This window comes from Apostichopus japonicus, chromosome 9 (assembly GCF_037975245.1).
Source record: "Apostichopus japonicus isolate 1M-3 chromosome 9, ASM3797524v1, whole genome shotgun sequence".
Taxonomy (NCBI): domain Eukaryota; kingdom Metazoa; phylum Echinodermata; class Holothuroidea; order Aspidochirotida; family Stichopodidae; genus Apostichopus; species Apostichopus japonicus.
Genome location: NC_092569.1, coordinates 30429198 through 30453984, shown reverse-complemented (window position 1 = coordinate 30453984; position 24787 = coordinate 30429198). Strand labels below are relative to the sequence as shown.

Here is a 24787-nt window from a genome sequence, read left to right as displayed (position 1 = left end):
GAATTATGCAGGCCAGTCATATTCCTTGACATACGACAACTTTCGCATAGCTGATGAATGGGGGAATTATTCTATAACAAGTCTTGGTGTTGTCGATGGAATAACAGGTTAGACTTTTTATATAAAATATTTCCTCTATATCTTTGAACTCAAACCGGAAATTGAAGAATGCTTTAAGAAAAGTTTCAATGGAGGAAATGATTATCATACACAACTATATTGATTGATTCCAATTTTTGAATACATGAAAATGTAATACTATTTTTGTATGTGACATAAATGAGTATAAGTAATGAGCCTTAACAATAACACAATAACAAATCCGGCTTACATTTAATCCTATGTTAAAAGTCACCAAATGTTCCGAGCGGCCAGAGCATCACGATGGTAACACGACTCGCTAATAACGTGATGTCATAACAGTGAGCTAACACTTCAAGCTAGGATTAACTTGTTGTGGTTTCAATTTCCCAGATTTAAACATCACCTGGTGCTCATCCAACAAGGATAATTATGACAATACATGTGTAAGAACTTGCGAGAATCCAAATGATTGTGTCATACCAGTGGATCCAGAGATATGTCTTTGTCCAGAAAACTACATGATTCTTGGAGATAGCTGCATACCTCAAGAGCAATGTGCCTGTTACGTCCAAAGAGAAGGCGTCGTATTAGCAGTAAGTTTATTTGATGTCATTCACAAGTCTTAATATATAACATGAAAAGTACGCTATAACATAAAATCTTGGATTTCAATTGATTGGACCATACTTTTTATTTTATCTGTAATTAATTCTCATGATTATTGATGATATTGATTTTCACTTCCATTTCGGTTTAACATGTTCTTGCAAACGTCTTCTAATTGAGACCCAGCAAAATACAAGGCATCCAAAGCAATTTCACACATCATGATGAACTTTACGTAATATATTTAAAACGCTCACGACCATTTAGTAGTAGAAATTGAGTTTTACTCAGAGAGCGCTACCAAGCGTTGTACCAAATAAACATTGATTTTACTTCCACTGGAATATGTCGTTTAACGTTTATCTTTTCCAGGAAGGTGAATCATACATTAATCATGACTGTTCCTTACGGATAACCTGCATCAGTAACGTACTCACAAGTGAGAGTTGCAGTTGCAGTGCAGACGCAACATGCGAGAAGCTGAATGATGTCCGTAGATGTTACTGTAACGAATGGTTTGAAGGTGATGGTCTTACATGTACCCGCAGTGGACCGATAGATTGTTCTGATCTTTACACAGCAGATAGAAGAACTAACAGAAAATATACACAATTACCCCGCTGAAAGCTCCGGGTTTGATGTTTATTGTGAAATGTCTAGTGGGGGTTGGACAGTAAGTATGAACTATTGGAAAACAAACGCTTTACCATGTTAACAGTACATTTTCTCATACGACAGAACTATGTTCTCTAATATTCGTATTAATAATTCAACTATTGATTAAATTGATTCATCTTCCTATCAGTTCAATCCAATCAGTGTAGTGACCTACCACAGTTAATTCTTAAGTTATTGTAGCAAAATGGGGCACTTCATATATTACTCACTCGATGTACTTGTTTATTCTGTTTCTATAGATTTTGCAAAGACGTACAAGTAGATCCGTCAACTTTTATCAAAACTGGAATGAGTGCAGAAACGGTTTTGGAAACCCCACAGGAGATCATTGGATTGGAAACGATAAAATATACAAAGTAACAAACCAAAAACCCTACCAACTTCTAATAGAAAAGACAAACAGAGAAGGATCAACATACCACAGCCGTTATTCATCTTTCAGAATCAGTAACGAGGGAGAAAATACCAACTGTCATTGGGTGGCTACAATGGAAATGCTGGTATGTATTGTGCTAAATGTCAATCATACGCAGAAGTGTAATTATTGCGTTATCTTATTCTAACATAACTACCTGTAGTCGTAATCATACTCTAGTATTTGCACTCGTACATATACGCAGGTCATATTATAAATCTATTGTGGATACTAATGTAGAACTATGTACTAGACATTGTGCTAACAGTCCCGTACTGATTGCTCATTGTACAATTGCTTAACACTTTGACCCGTGTTGGTATAATTTTAGATTGTAACATAATGATATATCATATCAACCAAGCCTCTATATAGTTCTGGGTATACTTTCTTGCATTTTCACACATGCTTTGTCAATCTTAGGAAGGAATAATAACTAGTTTGGAAATCATAGAACTGCTGCAACATTTCAGTTCACTTTGTGGATGAAAGATATTATTCAAGAGTGAAATAATTACATTTCATGAAAAAACAAAAAGAAATTTAAGTTTCATTTCACAATTCAAAATTAGTTCATTGTATTTATTAAGAAGCCAATGATATTACAATAATAAAAACAAAAGTATACTATAAATTTGAACTTTTTTGACAGAGATCAGTCGAGACGAACTGTATGTTTCACCTTCTCAAAAATCATTACCTGCCTTAGTTCTTATCGTTATAATGTATAATCAGATAAGCAAATAATTGTTTTGTCGATATCAAATGGAAGTAAAGTACGTCAGAAAAGATATTTTACTATAGAGACGATGACGACAAAAAAAATAAAGCAAATTACATCATTTCCTCTTATTTGAAAACCTACACTGTTGAAAATTCAAGACCATACTACAATTGGCAAAATATGAGTACTTCAAAGTAGGAGCTGTTTACATTTCTACTCATCTCACACGTACCTTGATATTGCTTCATTATTTAATATTTTTCGCAATTGTTGAAATTATACTATAAATTATAATATTGATATAACGAAATCTATTAACATAATAAACGATGTTATGAACTAAGGTTCCCATACAAATGATCAGAAATGGAACAAAGTAACAAGAAAATAAATTCCCTAATTATTCGTTATTTCTAGGTAACAACGCTATGGGGGCAAATTCAGGAAATCGATTTAGTACGCACGATCAAGACAATGATGGATCGAGTAACTTCGACTGCGCAGAAAAACACCGAGGTGGCTGGTGGTATCCTGACGATAGTAAAACGGGCTCTACCAGCAACTGCTACTCATTCAGCAACCGCGTAGCTACAGGAGACTACGAGTACACCTACTGTATCTGTCATAGTGATTGTGACAGCAATCTTTATCGTATTTTAATGATTATTCCAAAAACAGAAGCTGCGCAAACCTAAACCCGGTCTACCAAACAACTGTCTATTCCTGCGGCTACTCCAATCTCAACGGTGACTACTTGTTCAACGATAACCGCGGTACCTTCTGGAAGAATCTTCACGGTTCTGATTGCCGTATAACAACAACAAAAATAAAAATACAGGCAATCCGAAGATCAAATTAGTAAATTAGAAGTCTTTAAGGTCACAAGGATCGGAGAAATTACAACATATGTTAAATATCGTTGTATCGAAATTATAGAAGATTTTTATAATTAGAAAACCAAAGTGACAGAAAGGCAGCAATGTGTCGATCAGCCTTGTATAGTCATTACATATCATGTACATTATCCTTAACATGGATTAGGTATACCCAAACGTGATCATCGGTCGAATTACAATGCTATCATATGTTATGCGGTAAATATCGATGACGGTGCACCATTTTCAAGGGAAAAGTTAGCACTGCATGGAACTAGTTGACGTCTAATATTTTGTCATTTATCGATAATTGCATTGATTCAAAATGTGTTTATTCAAATAATAAAAAAAAAGCTCGCCATCAGTATTTTGACTAGTAATATTGTTTTCATTATATTGGATAGAAGCTTATTTCAATTTCATGCTATCGCCTAGGAACGACTAATCTTATCATTGATGGGTATCTTTGATCTCATTGACGTGTGGAGAAGAGAAATCAGTTGTGCAAAATATTTACATGGAGCTCTAACGTAACTCCTGGCCTTCATTTCTTTCTTCTTTCTAGTGACCTCCAGCATTGTATAAATAGCATCACCCTTTCTCCTGCTATCTTGTCCTACCATTATATGGTTAATCTTAGCCTAACTATGCATTCAAAAAACAGAGGCCCGGCTACTGAAATTCAATAATGATTTTCTAAATGATCATAATTTTGTTGCCCTCATTAATGCACTTATCGGTGAAAACCTGTCTAAAGGTGCTTTTCCGGATCCATCTTTACGATGGGAGTACTTTAAATATTGTATTAGAAGAAATAGTATGGTATAGTATAGTATGGTCAGAAAGAATGTGAGCTCCTTTCAAAGATTCTACTTTAGAACAGCAGCTGTATATTTCCGACACTGCTGTTATCCGTTCACAACCAAAGGAGGCCCGCATAGGCTGCTGGATTGTTATAATTGTAAGCTTCAGGCTGACATGCTAGATGAGTTGAGAAGAGAGAGAAAATACCAAACATTACTTAGCCTTAGAAAAAAAGTAAAACCAATAGTTCAATTCGGAAACTTTAGAATAATGATGGCTGTGTTTTGACTGATAAACACGGTATATTCAAATAAATATATTAAAAAAAGTGGTATTACTCTAACACTAGCTTTGCAAAGAACTTCCTTAATAATTATCCAAATACATCTTTTATTGTAGAAGATTCTGAATTATGTGAAGATGCTCTTTCCCTATATGATTGTAAACAAGCCCTTTTCTCGATGGTATATGCAACGCCCCAGGCTCTGATGGTCTATGTGTTAACTTTCATAAGAATTTTGACAGTGATTGGTCAAACTTTGTTACACGCATTAAACCATAGTTACCTTAATGGTACTTCGTCGAAGGAACAATCAAGAGGTACTGTACTTCTTAATATAAAAGCTGGAAATAATCCTACAAAAGTTACCGTCCTATCGCATTACTGAATACCGATTACAAAATAGTTGCTAAGGCCCTTGCGTCACGACATAAACTAGTTATTCCTAAAGTAATCGGTCCTCAGTAAAGCGGTGTCATTAAAGTAAAATGCATTTGCGAAAATATGTGATTTGTTTAGATCTGATTAATTATACTTCTGAGCTAAATGTACCAGGTTTCATTTTTATAGTTGACTTTGAGCACGCTCTTGACAGATTGGAGTGGAACTGTATTCACTCTACTCTCACTTTCTTTAATTTCGGCAATAGCTTTAAAAAGTGGATTCATGTTCTCTTTAATAACAGTAGCTTTTGCATTTGTAGCAATAGTTATACTGCAGCTTTCTTTTCAATTAATAGAGGTGTTAGGCAAGACTGCTAATTAAGCCTTCATTTTTTTACTCTGTGTGCAGAAATTCTAGCCTTGACAATTCATTGTAATACAATTCTAAGGGGACTTCATTTCACCGGGAATGAAACAATGTTGCTTCAATACGCGGATGAAGCTGTCTTTTTCATTTATCATAACAGACATTCTCTTAAGAAGGCCATGACATGTAAAATCCAACTAATCGAGCGTAACTTCCGCTGAATCTATGAGAAAATCTTTGTTCAGAACTATTCTCATCACCTTCAAAACTTCAAGGAATAATTAGAAATTACATTTTAATATTTGCATCCGAATAAAGAACTCTGAAAAAAGCGATTTTAAAACAAGACAACGATGACGTCATATTAGGAACACAAATGCCAAGCCAATGCAAGTGCCGGATGCGCAACGATCATACCGCCACACATTCACGAACATTTACACTGAAAGAACAACCACTGTATTAGGCTATATTGTTATAAATTTCAAGTTTGTTTTTACATGTTGTAATATATCCGAGATAAATGGTCAGTTGTGTTGCTAGGGGCTGCAGTAATGTCATTACCCATGTAATTAGCCTTCATCGATGGCCGAAGGACGAAAATAACATGGCGATTATGACCAAGTTAGTGCAGAACAGCAGCGCCGATTCACTGGGCCTAACCAGTGTACAGCTCCGTATGAAGCGAACACTTCACGGAAGCAGACTATCATCCTTCCTTTCTTATGAAATAAAACAATTGGGCTTTAACGGGTAGACATAAACGAGTCGTTCTCCTGTAAAATAACCGACATTAAAAACTCCGAAGACCAGATCGGGGAAAAGAAAACCTCCAGTGGTACAAGTGGTGAACCCACGGAGGAAGCGCGGCCTATCACAAGTACTAGTATAAGCGTTACTACACTGAAGTCGCAGTAGACAAAGAGTTTTTGCTGTACCATATAAATTAACACCCCCTTCATTGCCCTATTGTGTAGTAATAAGCTACAAGGTTAGCTTCAGAAGGGCTAGGTTACATCTTCTTGTGAAAAAGCTCAGTGCCTCAATGTATTCCTGGAATATGCTGGGTCAGTTAGTTATGGCAATAATATTTCTTATTTGTATTCCAGGAAAACCATTTTTTTTTGTTGGGCAGGGAGTTTGGGTGATAGTGATGGGTCAAAATAAGTATTTAAAAAGACTATATTCCAAAGGGTGTACAAATCTTACAGCGATTTATTTTAAACAGTCACATAGCCAACAGTTCACACAACGTAGTTCAAATCTTAAATCATTGAACAAATTGTATTCATTATCAGTTCTATGCAGTCATTCTGTTCAATCTGAACAAGCCTGTGACTTAAACAACATTAATAACAATCATTGTATATAGGACATAAAAATAAAACTGTACTTTTCATAGACAATATCATTCTTAAATTACACTAATGTCATTTGTGACTTCGAAGGAGGTTTCAGAAAAAACAACTTTCATGAAATTGTTGGCTTTAAGCCTTCAAAACAGATGTATGTCCATTGTCGTCAATCGTTGTTGTGATAATTATTTAGAATAAACCAGAAACAAATAGCATAAAGGGTAATTTAAACCAAGAAACACTGCACAACGCCACTCACATCCAAAAATGTAACCCACACACGACCACACGTACAACACTCACGCGCAACATGAAACACAGCATCACATGCATTAAAATAATCGGATACCATTTAAAGGTTGTACTGCTTAGCTTCTGAAAAGAGATTGTAAAACAAATCCCTGCTGTTGAAGAAGAAAAGTCTAAACATTCAAGAGTTCTTCCGCCTCCATTGGTCTTTATTATGACTTTCTATCAAATATCATTGGCGATATGGATATTTTGGATTCCAGATTAAAGGTACTAGGCAAACATGTCTGGGAGGTAAATGCTACTATAAAGGTCAATCCCCGTTCACTTTTGCACATATTACATAACATCACGGTCACGCCGCTACATGTGTCCATGGAGGTAAAATCTGTTTTACCTCCATGATGTGTCCAAATGCTTCAAAACTTGCCTTTTCTTTTCATTGTTGATGTTGGGTCTGGAAAAGTGCCATTTCATCCTTAATAAACTCTTGAATATCAATACATCAACACTGAGGGAAACTTGGCGGATTGATAATCTTACACAATCGTAGAATAGAACAGGTGCTTCTGGAGGGATTTCTCAACCAAGGCTTCCTATACAACTGAGTTTTCTCCTGGCCACTTGAATCCAGTGTACTGACCATTGGCCAGAAACTCACTTCTGATCCTTTGGACTGCACATGATGGTAGCACAACCCTGACGTGTCTTGCTAGGAGCCCCCAACACCATTGAACCTGTTGACGGTAGGCTTTGTATCTGTACTGCCTACAAAAAACATAATATAAGTTCAAATTTATCAATGTGGGCCCATGATATCAACATTAACAAGCAGTGATGTAATCTACAGTTATGGTTACATTTGTTGTGAATTTACACTTTCATGTTTCATGAAACATTCTTTAGTTTCTTTGATTTTCAAAACTAGATTTTGTAAGGATTATATGGTTTCAAGTCACAGTAACACAATCGCACAATACGGTTTAGCCAGTTCTGCGAATTCCAACGACACATGTACAGAATGAACCAGATTTAAAAAAAACAAATCTACGTTACAAAATTCTTATCATGTTGTATGTTCCTTGCAATATTTCCCAACGGTTTTCTTCTTCAATATGTTTTGACTCGTTAACAGGCCCGAACTAATACTGTTCCATGCCTAACAGTAACACCTCAGGTCCACCCTCAACGTTCTGTTCAATGTGGGCATGATAATTGCCCTCACTCTCTGTTTCGAATATGAGAACGGGCACTGTACCTCTAGCCCAAGTTCACTGCCTGGTGAAGAACCACTATCACTTAAAAGTTTGATTGCCGCATTTGGTTCTAAATCTGCCATTCCACGGGAAATTTAGATATGATTTCTTGTTCTCGATTTTGTTGGGTATTTATGTACACTTGTCGTATGTGTAAGTACGTGTATATATGTTCGGAGGAAACAGCGAGAGCAAATCGTGTTCCTAACATGACGTCACATGACGTCATGAGATTTCGAAAGTTTCGGGCAATCGAACTATTCAAACCCCGGAGAGGGTAGATTAATTCTCAACTTTCGACTAAACAAATCAAGTTTTTAACTAACACAACGGTTGATATATGTTCTAAAGAACATGCTTAGATGATTCCCCAATTTATAGGAAGTTCATATTTTCGTGTCATGGCCACTTTAAGAAATTCTTCGTGTTCTTAATAAGTTCAAGCTCTCGTCTGGTCTTGCCGTAGACTTGGGCAAGTCTTATCTGTTTCCGTTGGGTCTTTTGTTCGCTGTAGTCCAGTGTTTATTAATTATTTCGGTATTAAACCTCCTCAAGTTCCAGTAAATGTCTTATGCATTGTCTTCACTAATAACGGCGACGAACTTCTTTTTGGGGACTGCTACGTAATTGCAAATTTATCCTTAATTTCGAAATGAGTTTCTTTAATAAGCTATTCTTTCTCTCCAAACAAGATAGCTTTTGTACGGTTTTGGCAACGCTTACTGTCACCCCTTACAACTTTTCAATTATCCACATGAAGTCTAATATTTTCGTATGCAAGACAAGTAACACCGAGCCAAATATTAATGATTTCTTTTATGAATTTAAATTTGCTTTGAGCGTTGAAAAGCAGCCCCGAAAAAAAGCGAATTTTTCGGAGCTTTGAATTGCCTTCTCCTTTTGTCCAAACTTGTCTACGTAAATTTTTCTCATTTAGCTGCGTATTGCAAATGGTTTCTTTTGCTGTCTACTTACCTTAACTGATAATTAACTGCAGATGCTTGAATATGTAACAGACCATACAATATTTGTTGTTGCAATTTATCATATTAATGGGTACCATGTTGACTGACCGTGAATACACATGGAGGGAAAAAAATGCAACAAGGCTCCAATACCCACGTAGTTCACTGACAGTAATCCACCCACTCTGTCCTGAAACTAGACCAGTGAAAATATGACTAGAATGTTTTGGTCCTAAAATATCATTATTGTGGTCATTTATGGATGGAAATACTAGAACGGAAAGAGAATGCAATTAGTAATAGCCAAATGGACTTGACATATTGTCCTTCTCAATGCTGTCACATTATTGTTGATTTTTGTTGAACTAATTGCTCTCATTCAAAATGGTTTTAGGTAATTCATATACTTGCTTGATGTTTTAATACTATTTATACCTTAAAAGGCTGAGGATTATCTGACAGATTCACATTTACACTGGTCGTATTTCCATATCAATGAATTAGCTGATGAATCTAAATTTCTGGGTATATTTGTAGCATTTTACCAGAGCCATTTTCAATACCCCTTATCCTTCACTCATTAGCGCACGAGAGAAAGTTTATAACAACGTGTCATCGTTGCCGATGTGTGCTAATTGCTTAGCGTGACCAAAGGGAAATTTCCGCTTGGTCGAGGTCTGGCAGAGGTCAATACTGCCCATTTACTGGTTGCCTTTCATATCCACCTCCTCGATTTGCATACTTATGTAATCGATGTGCAATTACGTAATCGATTTATACTTGCGTATTTTGTGAGGTGCACATGCTTCATTCCTCTCCTGGCTCAGAGAGGCGTCGCATGTGTTTATAGCACTGTTCCTTAGTATAAAGCCGCCGTTAACCCCAGAAAGCCGCCGTTATTCCCTGTAAACTCCTGTACACCGCAGTTTGTCGTGCTGTTGGTTTTGCCCGGTAACGATTGTAAGTTAATTATCAAGAATGTAATTGTCGCCAATCTTTCTCTATGTCTTGTTTCATGTTGCCAAATGTTATTTGTTATTTGTTATACTTCTTCCTTTTGTGCGTTGTTTTATAAGGAGAAATATAATGCATTATTAGGTTATTATTGATTTGTTCAATTCATGTGTTTATTTCACCAATGTTTGTATATTGATGTTTGGATATCTTTACTTTCTAGTTTTCACCGTGGTCCTGTTCAAACCACGCGTGTGAATAAATAGGCTAAAACATACAACCACCTTGTTCAGCTTCATTGAGCGTCGTCTCGGTGACATGATATATATATATATATATATATATATATATATATATATATATATATATATATATATATATATATATATATATATATATATATATATATATACATATATATATATATATATATATATATATATATATATATATATATGTATATATATATATATATATATATAACACTGCATAAGTGAAATTTATAATCATTTATTTATAATGGAGCATAAATTGTAATATTATTGTCAGCGTACAGGTTTTCTCCAAACATGGTTCTGATGTAGAAATATTCCGTCTCTCGTTATTTTAAAAGATAGGAAAGCAATTATGTAGTGATTTTCTACTCAAATTTCGCTATTATGCTATATGGAATATTATATGAAATCTTGCTAGATTGAAAAATTGCAGTCAATCAATAAATACATTTATTGCTAATATACGTGCTGATATAGATACAGTGCGATGTTGAGTGGCGGTGAAAAGGAGGGGCGGGGTAGGGTAGAAAACAAATATGTTTTTTTCTTTTTCAACAAGGGGCACATTTCAAGTAAAATATACTTTTGTAAGTTTTCACTGTTCAATTACAAAATGGTAAGGAAGTAAGCCTTCCTTTATTACCAAAATTCTCATTCGCAATTCGCAATTCTCATTCACGAGAAAAGACACTTTTGTATGTGCGGAATGGGGAGTAGTGGGGAGGGAGGGGATGGGCGGAGGAGGAGGTACGTTGCCATGTATCCTCTGGTTCGGCCGCCCCTGGTGAGGTTAAACAGGGAAAGAAGATAATTACAACAATCTGGAGTGGATAAGGACTATCTCGTGGTAATAAACTACTCCAATTTACAGAAGGTGTAAAAACGCGTGGAATCGTTTTTCTCTGACAAAGTGGTTTTTATTTTCCCACTACAATGTACTTCTTGGAGCCAGCAAAGTTTAAATGTTACCTAGATTTGAGTTGGTGGGTTTTGTGTTGCATTAAAGTTACCTAGATTTTGATTTGGGGGTTTCTTAAGGCTACAACTGTTCAGAATTATTTTAAATATAATGAGTTAGATTGTCTGCCTGTCCGGCATATCCCTTTCATTAGTGCTAAACGCATACACACATTTACTTATATAGAGATGAGCTTATGCTACACATATATTTAATGGTATGGAAAAATAAGTTAAGTGCCAACAGAGGAATTGCTAGGTAGAAAGCATGACCGAACTCTACTTCAGATATATTATTACGATATTTTGATCCATGGTCAAAAATTTATGGTTACATTTTAATGTAAACGATAGTGGCTAAGCACAAAAGTTTGCGTCAACACACTTAATTGAGTATTACTTGGCGAGATCGACCCATTAAATGACTTGTTAGTGACATTATCTGTACATAATTACGTTAGAATTTATACACTGTCTTTATTTCTTAGACTATAGAGGCTCAAACTTGTTATTGTGATTTCAGAACGACAGTGTTTTTTGTTTTTTTAAGAGCTACGCTGAAATAGCGAGAAACTTTGACCATACATGGTTATGGATCTTCCAAACCCGACCTTTTGTATCGTATGTGGGTTGTAATGGTACATTATTTCAGTGTAAATGTCCCAGTATGAGTTTATACCAGCCTAAGCTGCTTAATTGACCGATCTGTTGTAAATAAACATCAGCCCTCTATATATCTGTCAATGTCGGGAATGGATAGTTACACTATAAAAACCACTGCAGTATGAAGTAAAGGGAATACTCGAATGAGAGATAACTGTAATTAAGAAAAACTGAAGAAGATATAAACATACATGGACTGTATATTCACTACTATATCACTCCTGCTCACAGCTCCGTAGATACAAAGGTTAATAATGCCACCAATGCTTGCAAGTAGTGTGAATGTGATTAAGAATGCTTTGGACAAGCACTTTAAGCATTGTAATCGGGTCCGAGTGTTTGTGTCTTCAGTTTTTTCCGGGTCTTTGATGTGGACTTGAGTGTCCCTCCTGATCCTTTTTTTCTACTAAACTAAACCAAATAAATACACGTGATACGAGTAAACCACAATGCTTCAAGCGTTTGCGCATTGTAATTGATTAAAATATACCTGCCATGAACCACAGACACCCCTCCCTATCGATGTGTTAAATACACGTTGTATATAATTAATATTACTTCATGATAAAAAAAAAATCCATATCGTTGGGAGAGCATGTGGTATTTAAACTAGTACACGTCAATGGCTATAAACTAAATATCGTATACTCTCCTGTAAAGTGTATTATCACCGATGACACGTTTGGTTAACTTTACTATCGATTTATAAGCATGTCGTTATATTTGCATATATGCACACTGAGTGCTTCTGTATCCCTTCTTCGTTAAAGTTTGGTATAAAGAACATGCGGGTTGTGCAAAGTACCGAGTGGACACTACAATAACACGCAGTTACCAAGTTGAAAGTTCATTCGTTGATTTTTAAAATATTTATATAAATACATGCCTCTTTTTTACACAACCCTCTGACTAAGATATCGAAAATCACTATTTTACGAAACCAGAATAATTCAGACAGTGCACAAGAAATGATAGAGATGTCTTTAAGATAACGAAAGCATTCTTTCCAAAGCTATTTTTTTTTGCTAACGAAAGATAACATCATTGAATACCGCCTTGGAATAACTCATTGAATCAAACTTTCAATACAACAGTGTGCATTTGTCTGTTCTTTACCTGTTTTTTACTTATTCCTCATATACCTTCATAACAGTAACTACAAAAGTGGCGTATGCAACCCTTGAAAGCAACAATAGTAAGATCTTTATTTACTTATAGTTGGCTGACTATATACTAGACAATTAACATGTATATTCATTTTTATTGCCTATCTTTCGTGGAAGTAGTTATGTCGTGTGATAGTAATGGAACTTATGGAACGCCGATACTGCAGAGAAACTTAAATAAATTTAACATACTGTCAGTAATTAAGCTTGTACAATCTTGTGCTGTGTACAAGGGTTGGGCATGAGACAAGCAGTATAAACCCATAGAATATATTAACAATTTATTTTAGAACGTTATTACCAATTTGTTATATACATAGTTACAAATCGTTTCTCATATTTATTTTGATTCATTGAAAAACACATTTGTAAACTTTCATTTGAGAAAAAAACACTGGTAGGACGTGTTAGATATGTCGACATTCATAAGCTACTCTTTAAGAAAAACATAAACCAAGAAACCAAAACAACTTCGCCGAAACGGGAGAAAATGTATGAAGTGCACAAAAGAAATGTTTATAACAATCTAGAAAATGTAAACTTATTGAATTATGATTAAGTTAATATTGACGGATCTTGCTAAAATATTGCTGGATAAACGTTTCAATAAAAGCTCTTCAATTCCATTACTTCATATCGTATGCGATGAAAAGGTTCCCCTCCGATACATGTACCACCCGGAAGTAATAGAGGGCGCTCTTACAATTCAACACGAGCGCAAACCACGAACCCAAACTGCCAGTCAGTCATTATGGAGACCATTTTTTTTTTAATTTTCATTTCTTCTCTTTTTTGATATTGAAATGCACTTTACCAAGTGGAATCTTTAGTAAATATCACAGTTTCCTCTAGTAACCCCCCTCCCTCCGTTTAACGATGTTGTTTCCTCTCATAAATAACTTTCCATGGCAGGGGGAAGGTAGGCGTTGAAGTACCAGGATTGTCCAGCATGTAATTATAGACGTATCATTAAGAAATAAATAATAAATAAATGATAGTTTAATTGTAAGGTTCAGATTAAAAAAGAACGGATAACATTAAATACAAAAACTTTGCTTCCAGTTAATTTTGGCATTTGTATCACTAAGAGGGACATATTAATGTATCACGTGAGTTATAACTTTTTGTACTGTATGGCGTTTAGGCAATGAACACTTTTTCAAGGTAATTGAGCTCTTTTTCGAATACTGTGAACATCTCTTATTTTCTTTTTGGTATCGAAGTCTAAGATTAAATGTAAATTTACAATAAACAGGAAGCAAGTTAAAACATATGAGTCCACACGCCCTCATTCCTAGTTCGGAAGCTCGGAAGGAAATTTTGAAAGTTCTTGATTGTATTTCGACTGACACATTGGGTAAATGTCTAGTGATGTCATACATGGATAATATCGCAAATGGTCGTATCCGGTCGGTATATTCTACTATTAAGAGAGGGGTGTATTGCATATGTGTACAATCTAAACAGTTGTTGTTTCGTCGTTCTCAAATTATTAAACGATACTTCACATGCCGACCTTTAACCATTGTTAAACTCGAAGCGAACCTATTATCTAATGGTATAGTCCAAAATAAAATACACCGGAAAGGAGTGGAACTTTATTCAACTACTCCTCAATTGAAATCACTGTTCAATGATGATATAATCATCCCTTCATAAAAAAGATTCGAATTTTCCACCACAAGGCTACCATCACTTCAGCAAAAGAATAACAAAACAAAATAAGTGGCTGGTGTTTAACCCAACTATGATATCACAGATGTTTGCGCCCTCAAGAAGGGTGATAAGTCTAAGCCCTGTAATTATAGGCCCGTTAGTCTCAATAGTGTTGTTTGTAAGTCTATTGGTAAAAAGTCTATGGTCTGTCACTTTAGCAGTCAGTCGTTGTTCAGAGAGTCTCAACACGGCTTTTGTCAAAAAATGGTCTTGTCTCACTAATATCCTTGAGTTATGGAAGATGTAACAAGCTCAGTAAATAGGCAGAAGTCTGTAGATGTTGTGTTCCTGGATATCCAGAAGGCTTTGATAAAGTGCCCCACCAGCGTCTTCTACTTAGGTTGAAGAGTATAGGTGTCAATGGCAATTTACTGTCTTGGATCGAGAATTGGCTTGGTAATAGGAAACAGAGGGTAGTAATTAAAGGCTGTGCTTCTTCTTGGCAGGATGTTACTAGTGGGGTTCCACAAGGGTCTGTTTTGGGTCCCTTGTTGTTTGTTGCCTATATAAATGACATTGACGGAGATATTTTTTGCACAGCTAAGAAGTTTGCTGATGACACTAAATTGTATTCTGAGGTCTCTTCCAAAAACGATTCTGAGAAGTTTCAAACGGATTTGGATAAGGTTTTTTCCTGGTCTCAGGGATGACACATGCCTTTTAATATTGACAAATGTGAGGTAATACACATAGGTAGTAGTAACCAAAAGTATACCTACAATATTAATGGTGTGGAGTTACAGGAGTTCTTTGTTGAAAGAGACATAGGTATCTACATTGACTCATCTCTGCAACCTTCTAAACATTGTCTTGAAGCTGCTAAAAGAGGTAATAGGGTTTTAGGTATGATCAACAGGAACTTCAGTTTTCTGAAAGAGGACATAGTAGTTAGGCTTTATAAGCAATTGGTTAGGCCTCATCTGGAGTATGCTGTGCAAGCTTGGAACCTATATTTTGCTAAAGTTAAGGAAGTACTTGTAAAGGTCCAGAGGAGGGCTACTAGGATGATTAGTTCCTTAAAGAGTGTTCCTTAGTATAGGCGGTTACAGCTGTTGAATCTCACCACACTGGAGCTTAGGAGGTTACGTGGGGACTCGATTCAGGTTTTCAAGATTGTGTATGGTTTTGAAAATTGATCCTTTACCGACTTATTCATGTTTGCTAATAGTAGTTGTACCAGAGGTCATTGTCTTAAACTCCAAAATTCACAAAGTAGGATTAATATTCGGCATAACTTTCTAATAGGGTTGTGAATGAGTGGAACGGTTTGCCTGAGAAAGTTGTACTTGCAAGTAGTGTCAATGGGTTTAAGAATGCTTTGGACAAGCACTTTAAGCATTGTAATCGGGTCTGAGTGTTTGTGTCATCAGTTTTTTCCTCTCCTATAGGGTCCTTGATGGGGACTTGGGTGTCCCTTCTCATTCTTTTTTCTACTAATCTAAACTTAACTAAACTAAACTAAACTTTACAAATAAAGTGAATATTAAAACAACAATATCTTAAATCTCATTAACGGAACAAGATGTGAGGCCGAGAGCTGGAACAATGTGCTTCGTTTCACAAACACTACATTATTTGATTTGATTTGATTTATTTGTTTTTCACGTGTAAATTTACAGTGTGAAGGAAGTCTTCCAAAAGGCATACAACAGCTTAACAAAGTAGAAGACTCCCTGTATAAAGAAAAGAAGAAAAGTATTTACATATCAATACAAAATAGAATAATTCGACAATCAATGAATACTATTTGATGATAATATTTACAATAATAATTTGTTATCGTGCCAATGAATGGATGACTTATTAATAACTGGATATTACGTCTTTAGTTAGATGCTTTTTGAATATTTTACTGGATACTTTGGTTTTGAAACTCTCTGTTATGCAATTCCATGTCTTTATTGCACGATTTCTAAGACGGAGCCTCCCAATTGATGTTTTATAAGGAAAGTAATGTGCATTATCAGCATTCCGTGTGTTGTGCCCTGGTAGAAATTCCAGTACAACCCAGTTAAAAAATCAACGAGGTTCTACAAGGGCCTACTATGTTTAAGTGGTTTTTTAACTGTGTTTAACTGGGTCTTACTGGGTTCCAACTGGGCTATGCTGTACATGAGCTAGGTTCAACTGGGTTTACACGATGTTCAACTGGGTTTGTTCAGGCCCAACTGAGTTTGAACTATGTTTGAACTGATCCAGTTGGGTTTCAACTAGGTTTCACTGGGTTTTGCCTTAGCCCAACTGGGTTTGAACTATGTTGACTGGTGAACTTGCCCTGTTGGGTTGAACTAGGTTTCAACTGGTTTTGCCCCGGCCCAACTGGGTTTGGACTATTGGGTGGTGAACTGACCCAGCTGGGGTTTAACTAGGTTTCACTGGTTTGCACAAGCCCAACTGGATTTGAGATATGTTTACTGTTGAACTTGCCCTGTTGGGGTTGAACAATAGGTCTCACACTGGATCAACTGGGTTTGGACTATGTTTACTGCTTTTATTTTAGGCGTAATTATTATGAATATTTTAGTGTAAGTTCGTAAGCAGTTACCGTATAGTAATATATTGAAAAATGCTAAATTAGACAACTTATGAGGGGTCTAAAATAAATCTTTGTCATATTTATCACAGTTATGATTAAACAATTACATTTTTGTACCGCAATGATTAAAAATATGAAATAATTATTATATAATAAATTTGAAAAAAAATATGTTATAATTTGTTCGTCGATTTGAACAATTGGTAGGCAAAATGCCTTGCTAGTGCAAAATAGTATGATCCGACCAAATTTGAACTTTGACATTTTTACCTTGTGTTAGCGCAAAATTTATAAATTTCGAATCCGCAAACCACATACGCCAACAGAAGCTTCGCAGAATAATCGCATTTGTAACCGATTTTGCCAACAATTTTAAATTATTACCGCGGCTAAGTTCCCTCCTTTGTGATCTTGCAGTATCTTTATATTATTGACACATACTTGTAATATTATAATTGTTTGTAAACGTGCTCTTCATCATAAATATTTAAATTCAACAGAAACTTTATAGGCCTATATAGGCTAGTGACTTAGGACTATAGTATAGGCTAGGCCTAACAAACCGGTTCCCTACTAGGTATACCACATTTACTAACGTTAGACATAACCTAACGTTATAGTTGCCTAGCTTATAGGGGCCTAACCTAGTTATACTCAAGTTAACACCTATATTTAGCCGCATGATTTAAGGAAAGTTATTGTCAACTAGCAAACATACAATAGCAATTTTCAAAATTTACGCAATTGCCTTGATTCTTGTTTCAAACATGAAGTGTCCTATTGGCATAATAACATACTTTGTCATTTTGCCTAGTGAAGTGTACAGCATACACTTATATGCTACAAATGTGAGGATGCCCGACACTGAACATTATGAGCATATGATCAAACTTTCAATCTAATTTCAAGTGAGGCTTCATTTGTACAGTGTAAGATGGTCAGCTCTTACATCAAGTTTTGTTCTGTACCATAGTTTTACTTGTTTATTAGTGCGCTGTGCAGTGCTCACTGTACAGAGGCTATACATTTGTATGTTGTCTTCTGGCAGCAAAGAGGTTGATTAACAACTTTCTCTCTTCTGGGTTGCTAGGCAGCTATCTTGCTCTTCCTGGAAATAAACCATCACAGGAAATGGGGTCTGTGCCTATATATTTTAGGAACAAAGGAGTTTTGTGAGGGTACAGGGTATAGGGATTTGGCAGTTGGCTATGAGTATCTGAGCAAGGCAGTTTTAAAAGAAGAGAAAGATAGTTCAATGGCTGGATAGTTTGTTTTAATCCTTAATTTACATAGTTCAAGTTACTGTACATAGACCTTATTATTTTATGGAAGTTGTGATATTCAACTGCCAGTCTGAGACACTATTTATATAGGATACTATTAACTATAAAGGATATTGTTTTACAATAAAAGATATATTCCAGGACACCGTCACTTATAAAGGACATTATTTTATTACAAAGGATATTGACAATATTTTAGTGAAAGGATACCCTGGAACACTATTTCATATAAATTAAAGGATACTTTTTTGCTGGGATCGGACATTCATAATACCATTTATTGGGTTCAACTTTACTGATGTCGTAGAATATCTGATGTCGTGGAAGGTCTGAGGTCGTGAAATACATAATGTCACCAGCAGGCCAACTCACCAGAACAGACTTTTTAATTAAGTGTATTACTTTTTATTTTGGGTGCGCACCTCACGACTGTAAGTTGTTTCATTTAATTTTTTGACTGGGCCCAGATCAGCTGTACATTGTTTGTTATTCATAATTATAATTTCTTTTGATCCAATCCAGTTGACTTCTTCATTTTTATATGTATCTTGCTCTGTGTTAGGTCATCACACCAAACCCAGAGTTCTCTGATCGAGAACAAACATTTATTTTCAGTGGCTAACACCCTTAATACTTACAGTATAGATCTACTGTTAAAAAATGAACACTTCTTACAGTGTGGTGTTATATAAGTGTAGAGAACATCAGTTGAGAATCCCAGTTAAAACTATTTAAAAATATAAGAAGTAAAAAAAATAGTTCACCCAGTTTAACCCAGCAAAATATAGTTGACCCAGTTGAATCCCAGTAAAACATAGTTGACCCAGTAAAACATAGTTGACCCAGTAAAACATAGTTTGACCCAGTAAAACATAGTTGAACCAGTTGCACCCAGTAAAACATAGTTGAACCAGTTGAACCCAGTAAAACATAGTTGATCCAGTTGGACCCAGTAAAATATAGTTGAACCAGTTGGACCCAGTAAAACAAAGTTGAACCAGTTGGACCCTGTTGGGAACCCCAGTTCACCCAGTTCGACCTAGTTCAAATTTGGGCCAATTTCCGTATAGAAAATTCCAATTGAACCTAGTTCAAAAGTTCAACTGGAATTTCCACCAGGATGGTGATGTATTATATATTGTGGTGATGTGGTGTTGTGGTGATGTATTATATATTTGATTTAAATATGTGACTTCGCTCTCACTTTAATACTAACACGAAAGTGTCTGGACGAAGTATGTAATAGCTTCAGGTAATAAATCCCTGATTAAACTTCATTTGGTAGAACAAAGTTTTTGACGTCTAGATTTAACGAAACAGCTACATATACTATACTGACCAAGATGCATTTATTGAAGCGGTTAATAGTACAATTATCCAGAACAATTGTGAATAACTCTAACTCTACTTAAAGTAAGGTGATGAACTCCTGCTGAAAACAGCTTAGCTTCGTCATGGAAACCAAAGTACTGAAATCTTAATCGCCATCTCTATTTTTATAAAGTAATGCCTAAACTGTACGTAACCTGTCTTTTAATTCTACATGAAGTTACGAATAACGAAGAGTACGGGATTTGTCTGAAATGGGGGCATCTGAAAAAAAAAATCATTGATCAACACAACAGAAACAATAAGGATAGGTCGCTGTGACCACCTAAGACCGCCCATCCCTAACTACTAATATTTCATTGAGGGAGAGCAGAAACCCAGGGTCAGTTTGGATACTAATATCACATACGGAAATTATTTAAATTACACGTTGTGACAGATGGACCGTAATCCGGAGGTTTAGATATGCGAATCTGTTATAAGGGCACTTACCTTGAGTCGGGATAGCAGTCAGTCCCAATATATTCGTCGTTTTCCGGCCTCCATAATCGTCCATTACAAAAACTCCTGGTGCAACACGCGTAGACAGTAGTTAAAACAACAACATTATCCATGAACTTGTTATCCCGTGTAGAATATAAGGTACCGTGCGTATTCGATATAGAAATATACACACTAATCATATATATTAACTGAAGGCACGTGTATACGTCTTATAACTATAGCTTGTTGTAGGCTCATACTAAATCCCTAATATAATACTACCATGGATGTCTAACGCTAACGTGTCCCTGAAGTCACATGTAGAACACAGTTCTTGACATTTTGTAAGTGAGCATGTCAACAACTTCCCGTGAACCGGATGACTATGGAAGAGTTTGCAGTATCTAAGGATAATATTGACATTACGCTTGTTAAGGCAAATTTATTGTACGTCGTCGAGTTTAGGCCTGAGCAAAGAGTTAAACAGTAGTGTCAATACGTTGACTTCGCGTCTGTTTAATTTCTCCTTCGTTCCGGTGTGGTTAATGGTTTGATATTAGGTTTAACTTCGCGATGTTACTTATAACTTGTATTTACTTCATAATCAGAAGGCAAAAGAGACGCAGTGTACAATTCTGGATGTTGTTTTACTTGCGTCAATCGTTCCCACAAACACTACACTATAATGTCAACTACCGTAAAGTTTGCAAATTACAAGAACAACAGACTTAAATGACGGAAAGGTATGTTGTGATTTAGTAAAGGAGCCAGCGTAACTTGACGGTAATTCGATTGACAGTGTTAACGTAACACAGTAATACAATTTTCTTAGAAAGGATAACATTCAGGAGAAATAAAGGCACAGACTTAAATTTGATATGACCGTAAGAATCACTGCTATTTATCCATGTTGTACTTCTGGACCATTTTTACTTGAGGAATGACCATTTGAGGCTCATTAATTACAGCGGCTGGACTATTTATTCTAACACACAAACTATTAGGTCAGTTCCTCAGATACAACACGAAACTCAAGAGCAAACCATGAAACTTCAAATAACATTTTACTTCAAACTTCAAACATTTTACTTCAAACATGAAACTTCATATAACATAACGGCGGAGTGTATAGCCTAGTGGTTAACGCCGGCGTCTCCCAGTCATGAGATCCCCGGTTCGATTCCCGCCGACAGCAATGTGTGTCGTCTGGCAAGGATGTTGTTCAATAACAACTTCACGACATGGACGCTAAATGGATGTGTGCCGAGAGATTGGCTTCGGTCAGCTTACGAGTCTATAAGCCTCCATGGCTTCTTTCGCGAGTTCCTGCTTGCGGGAAGATCACATATACATACATAAATACATATATTTATACAATTCATTTCATGTTGCTGTCCAGCACAAGTGGTATTGAAAGTTATCCAAGAATGCTCTCTCGTTTATATAAATTTAAAGGAAAATGATTTGGTTCGGAAACATTCAGTCCTGTAATGAGCGGGACTAGTCATCATTTATGTAGCAATGGATCATTCGGAGGTTTAGTACATATTAATATTGACTATAGTAAAAACCGGAATAGCTATTGAAATATCAATATCACTCAATTTCTTCTTTTTGCGTGGACTATTACGATACGCAGCATATGGAACGATTGTTAAGCAAGAGCCCAACAGGCGCTATGGTTCCTTGCTAAGTGGAATATTAATGTGTTGTATGTCATCATTCAATAGCAAAATATTTATGCCCACATGTACCAGCTATCAACGAAAAACTGTATTCCAAGTTTAGATGCAACTTGATTTAAGGTTGTGGAGTTATTGCAAGTTTAAAATTTGGCACCTCCCCAAAAAATTGGGCCCTGATAAAATGTTACGCCTAAATGGTCCCAAAAATATTTGGCTCAAAGTCGCTTAAAATATAGTTTCCCCCAAAAGAACTGAACCCTCCAAAATGTGGGCCCAAATGGTCCCTCAAGAAATCGGGCCCAAAGAATGTGACCCAAAATGCATTTGACGTAAAAATAAAATTTGGGCCCACCCGGCCTAAAACGGGCCCGGAGATTTTGTCGGGACGAAATGTACCAGCTACATTAACCAACAACTGTAAACTGAGTTTGGCTACAATTGGATTTACGGTTGCTGAATTATTGCAATGTAAAGAAAATGTGGGCCTTAATGGTCCCAAAAATATTGAGGCCCACAAAATCGGACCCAAAGAATGTGTCCCAAGAGGCATTAAAGGTGGAAATTTAAAATTTTGGGCCTTCATGTTCCATCTACATTAACCATCAACAATATCTCAAGTTTGTTTACAGTCCGACTTACGGTTGCGGAGTTATTGCAATGTAAAGATTTTTACGGTTGACCCCATTACCTCATTAATATTCAAAAGGTCAGTGCCAACAAATATGAAGCACAAATTCTTACTATAGTACATCTACATAGAAAGTATGACAAATATCCATCACTCCGTTTTTGAGATATCACCGACCAACGCAACTGTCAGAGAAGCGCGCACACCGACACCCGCACACCCGCAAAAACATGGCTGAGTATCCTTTGCTACCAGCAAGTAACCAACCAGATCAGCAACGCTGAGAAATTTGTTTTGAATGACAATATTTTTGAGCCGTTTATCCATTTGTTTGTGCAAAAAAGTAAGACAAAGCAGACACATCGGGTTTCATTTCCTTCCTCCCATCTCCTGTTTTGCTTGGAAACACTGTCACGAACATATTGTATGCAATATGTCGTTGTACTAATTACTAGGGATAAACTATGCCCCATTGCAAAAACAAAGAACCAACAGTATATGCACTTCGCAGCGACGTAGCCAGGAATTTGAAAGGGGGGGAGTACATTTTGCGATTGATATGGAATTTCAAAGTTGTAGGCACGACTATCTGAGCGGAGCGCCACCATCAGTTGGCGCGGAGCGTACAAAAAAATTTTGGTTTTACAAACCCCCCAGATGGCCGGAAACAGCACTTCCCGAATGTTCATTCTGGTTCCCTGGCCTCTTGCTAACTTGAGACACCTCATTCAATATCACTTTTAAACCCCAAAAAACCAACGATTTATAATAGTACGTAATTCAATACTACATAATGCATTAAAATTAGCAAGGTACATGTACAGAGCAGTCTTACTTTTCAACTTCTGATACTTGTAGATACAAAGATAGTCCAGAAATGTATGATACAACTGTAGCTAGTAAATGTTTAAGTTAGCCTAATAAGAGAAGGCGAGAGCTATCCGACGATTGCCATCTGATGCAAATTTCTCAAGTGTTTTCTCCACTGAAATATTATCTGCGTAAACGGGTTAAAAACAAAAACATGTTAAAAAACTGACAAGATCGGATCCTAGTCTTTTTCGGCGGGTAGAGTGCTGAATGAAACGGCACGCGATAGAAATGACAGCATAGATGACAGAAGAAGAGGTCACCTAATTTAGCCATATTCTTGCTACGTTCATTTCAATAGTTTTTCCTGTCTAGACTCTTAAACTCGTCCAGCAAGCTTATCGATTTGAATTTGTTTTTAAAAAAGGAAAACTTGGCCAAAAAAAAAATGTAGGCTACGCCCCTGATAATATGATATCATTATCAGCAGATTTTGTTTCCTGTTTAAATTCTTTTACATGTTCTTTTTACATAATATATCAGAAAGACAAACATAGTACTCTTTTACAAGTTTTCCAGTATGATGATTCTTGTTTATTGTTCAATGTCTGGACTTTAATACATTTGACGAACTTAACTGATGGACAATATAAACTTTCATATTTTGTAATATAGCCAGATATGCAGTGGCCTAAAAACAAATATCGTTACGCAGTGTATTTTCGCAGCATGCGCATCGCTATAGCTCATCTGAAATAAGTCAGCTGAACTAGAATGTTTTTTTTAGAAAATTTTTACGTTTGGTTTGCTGCCGTGGGAACGAATAAGGTCTCACGTCTAGCCTTCCCTCCGACCACTCGTCTCTCCTCTGCATTCTTGACTTGTTTTAAAGCCCCTGGAGCCTTTCTTGCTACAAATTAAAATAATATTTTAATTAAAAGAGAGGTTTGTAATCTGATATCAGTGTACATTTTTAAATGTCAAAACAAGCTCTTTGGATTCAATATCTAATATAAATGACAAAGATGTTTTTATTGTTTACAGTCAGTATGGATGTAATTTTTACAGATAATAAAAATTCAGTGAAAGCCCAACAAAACAGCTGACATGTTTATTCAATCAGATATGAGGATACTCGATTCCGCAAACAGGGTGTGACGTAGACATCATAAAACAAGGAAGTATTGTTCATATAGCATACCACTGACAAACTTCGACTGTTCCAAACTGTGATAATTAGATATTTGTACATACATATTGA

General features: G+C 36.0%; 1 long non-coding RNA gene across 3 annotated transcripts in view; it reads right to left on the bottom strand.

The window, feature by feature from the left end:
• Window positions 1–1621: 1621 nt before the first annotated feature.
• Window positions 1622–24787, bottom strand: part of LOC139973421 (uncharacterized) — a 30124-nt gene continuing 6958 nt past the window's right edge. For 2 of the 3 annotated variants that reach the window (XR_011795206.1, XR_011795205.1), the window contains 2 exons: window positions 20413–24436; window positions 4372–7588 (listed from right to left, as the gene is read on the bottom strand). This is a non-coding gene — a long non-coding RNA (uncharacterized lncRNA). The other variant, XR_011795207.1, reaches the window with a different exon arrangement.